The sequence below is a fragment of the Myotis davidii genome, unplaced genomic scaffold (genome assembly GCF_000327345.1).
Source record: "Myotis davidii unplaced genomic scaffold, ASM32734v1 scaffold44, whole genome shotgun sequence".
Classification (NCBI taxonomy): domain Eukaryota; kingdom Metazoa; phylum Chordata; class Mammalia; order Chiroptera; family Vespertilionidae; genus Myotis; species Myotis davidii.
Window position 1 is genome coordinate 4801415 of NW_006299705.1, and position 3543 is coordinate 4804957.

General features: G+C 50.8%; 1 pseudogene; it reads right to left on the reverse strand.

Moving 5' to 3' along the window:
- LOC102774160 overlaps positions 1-3543 on the reverse strand; it is an 85471-nt pseudogene that overhangs the window by 62052 nt on the left and 19876 nt on the right.

The following is a 3543-nucleotide window of genomic DNA, read 5'->3' on the forward strand; positions in this document are numbered from 1 at the left end:
ATTTATTTATTTAGAGAAAGAGACAGAGAGGGTCTGTGTGTGTGTGTGTGTGTGTGTGTGTGTGTCTGTCTGTCTGTCTGTCGCCAACTGCAGTCTGCATTTCAGCAATCACGGAAATCACCAGTCAGCGATCCATATATTAAATGACACTGGAGTCTGAGACCAGCAGACCAATTGCTGTGCCCACTAGTTGCCTTTGCTCTGATGGTTCTCAAATGTCTACCCTGGACACAAGGGGCCCATGCTGGACAGTGTCTTTGGATCAAAGCCGGCACTCCAGAACAGCTAAATCACACACCCATCCCGATACACAGTTCTACTGCTGAGGCACTAGCAGCCCCATCTTTAGAACAGTGCCCATTTCATCGCATGAAAGAAGAGCACCATCTTAGAAGTCCAAAACCAAACGCTAGAAGCTCTAAGGACATTCAGGAATGATATCGCTTCTTGGCCCCTCTAATTAGGATGATGTGGGGTCGTCAGGGCTCCACGACAGAGCGGTGTGCCGTGTGCTGAGTGCATATCTGTGAATGAGAACCCCTGGGTGGAGGGGGACAAGCTTGGTGACTTGACCGAACTCATTTTCCCAGCCTGACTGGAACTGTATTCTAAAATAGAAGGCCCTGAGACAGAGCCTCCTAGGAGCCAAGCACGTTGCTAATTCGTGTTACCTGGTAAGCACTCCCCTCGTGTTTGGCAGCGTGCAGACCAGACACGCAACCACCACCCTGCATTCAGTTTCTGCACAGATGGTGCGACACCAGATACTTAGCAATACCGCAAATTCCAAAACCCACCAAAAAGCTCAAACAGGCTCATATTTTAACATCTGGGCTTTTAAATGGCAATTCGTTTTCTTAGTTTATTTTTCAAGTGTGACTGACGAACTGACTCCGTGGAGACTGGAAATTCCTGGGGAAAGCTAAAGTCCTCGCTCCATGTGAGCCCTAGGGGACTTGAAGAACATGAGCGGGGTCAGCTGAGAGTCAAATTTCTGCCTTGTCTCTCACTAAATGCTCCTTCCAGCAGCTGCACTGCTGGGTCTGCACCAGGCAGAAGAACACAAAGTTATGTGGCTGCTTTTCCCTGGGACCTGTTGGCTGGTGCCTCTACTAGGTTGTGGAAAGCACATGCAGAAACCAAAAGATAACTTCTCTCTCTCTGCTCTAGTGCTGCACACACCCAAACCAAGCAACTGGAAAGGCTGAATAACGAGCAGTGTTCGTGGAAAAACAGGATAAGAAAGCAGGAGCAAAACCACAAGACCCTGTTCTCCCCAGGTTTGTGAGAGGGGTCTTTGGTTAGATTTAAGTACCCTCCCTCCCCCAGCTTCCAGGAACTCGGGCACCCACCAGTTTGTGAAAGGGACCCAGGCCCATTCTGGCTCCAACATTCAAACGAAACACCACCCAGCGGGTTGCTAGTCCCAAGCCACAGGATGAAGCAAAATGGTGCCGAGCCAATCAGCACACCTCGCAAAGAACCCAACGTACTAAGAAGTATGGGGGAGACTGAAATGCACTGACTTAAAGGGTGTTTGTTAAAAAATTATTTAAACCTAACCTGTGTTTTAAAACAAATGCTCAAGCCACTCAGAAATACTCTTATTCCCTCTGGGTTGTTAACTGGGAAAGTCTTTCGCTTGCTCCCTTACTGCCTCTACCTTTAGATCCATGTTCAGTCCCAGGGCAGACCAGCTCATGGTCTGGCTGACAGATGTCTCAGCCAGGGCAGCCAAGAGGGCTGGAGGCTCAGGGCCGCAGGCTGTCACTGAATACATGACCGATCCCTCCCAGCATCACTTACTACTCAAGAGGAAAACAATGGCACAACAACTCCTGACATCCCTTTCAACCGGGTAAGAATCCAAACTCCTATTGACTGACTATATTATGATAAATTCTCAATTAAGCGTGGTAATGTGAGCGAACAGCCATGTAATTAATCCAAAAAGGCACGCTACAAATCATTTCATGGGCTCGGGAATACATTAGGATTTTTTTTGTGTGTGCCACAGTTTACTTTACTGGGGCATTTTTCCCCTCTCAGACTAACATTCATTCATTTATTGAAAGTCTGTTCCCTGCCAGCGACCATGGTAGATGGGAGCTGGCAGCAAAAAGAACCGCACAGACTAGAGGAGAAAGGCAGGCACAAACCAGCGAGGAAGCTCACCATGGCCGGTGCAGCCTGTGGGGTGAGCAGAGAAGCAGACAGTTTGATAAACAACAAGTGAAACGGGGCAAGGTCTTCATGAGGAAAGGATTCTAACGCACCGATTCAGGTGGAGGGGAGAGGGTGCCCAGCTCAAAGGAAGAGCAGTCGGTGATGAGAAGGCCAGCCATGCCCAGGAGAAAGCTGGCCGGGTAAGCCTCTTCACCCAGTAACTGCCCAAGGGGCAGGGACCACCTCACACTTTCCTGAGAGGGGACACTGCCCTACATTTAAGAATTTTCTTTTAAATGAATGAGAACGTTGGGTGGTGATCAGAGGGCATCGTCGTGGCTAGAGTTTCCCCACAACCAACCGGAGCATGAGGAGGCCCCGGAGCCAACCCTTACCTGTCGAGAAGGGGCTGCTTAACGAGAGGCAGAGCGGTGCCAGCTGTGAACGCCGGAGCCTGCTTCCCAGTTCACCTGAAAAACAGCAGGAAAGGGCCGTGTTTGTTAACGGGGAGCAGCCAGTCTTCGAACAGGCCCAGTGCAGAGCTGCGGACCGTGTCTCGGGCTCTCTGGTCTCAGAGCAGAAAACCTAGCCAGAATGCTGGTGTTACAGCTCGGCAGCAGGGTGCTGCGCCAGGCCCTTGCCACCTGCTCACAGTTCCCCCCTGCAACAGCCTCCTCGGAGCGCTGCAGAAGGCCTTCCAGCTGACGGAAACCATGCCACGCCCGCAGCCGCACGGAGGTGGCACGTTCCCTGCTCCAGGGAGCTGACGGCCCAGGAAACACAGAGGTAAAGAGGTGGTAAGCAGGCCTGAGGCCACTGGCAGGAGCTAAAGTGAGGAAAATGCAGGTGAGGAGCCTTTGCAGAGGTCCCAGCCGTCCAGAGGCAGCCAAGAGCTCCTGGAAGCTGTAAGTGTGTGCGTGGCTGGAGAGAAAACACGCACGGAGGCACCCTTTCTGAGTGCCACAGGGTCTCGGAAGAGGCATGCCCTCGTCCTCAAAACTGACTGGGAAGAGCCTCTCGGGGGAGGAAGGACGGTTTCTGCCACCAGTACCCCTGGTGAGCAGCACAGAAACAGGGTCATTTCCCCAGCTTCTCTCTCAAAATGAAATAGCTGAAGAGTAAAACAATCCCACGTGCAATGATGGTGTTTAACCTTAATTTTCATATATAAATCACCTGGCTTTTCAGTTCAACTGGGCAAGTGTATGTGACATGGTCACATTAGATAGAAGTATGCCAGAGGCATCAAGGATACTAAAGTCCCTACTACACAAACTCTCTCTCTCTCTCTCTCTCTCTCTCTCTCTCTCTCTCTCTCTCACACACACACACACACACACACACACACGCAAACAGACACACACACTAACATATATT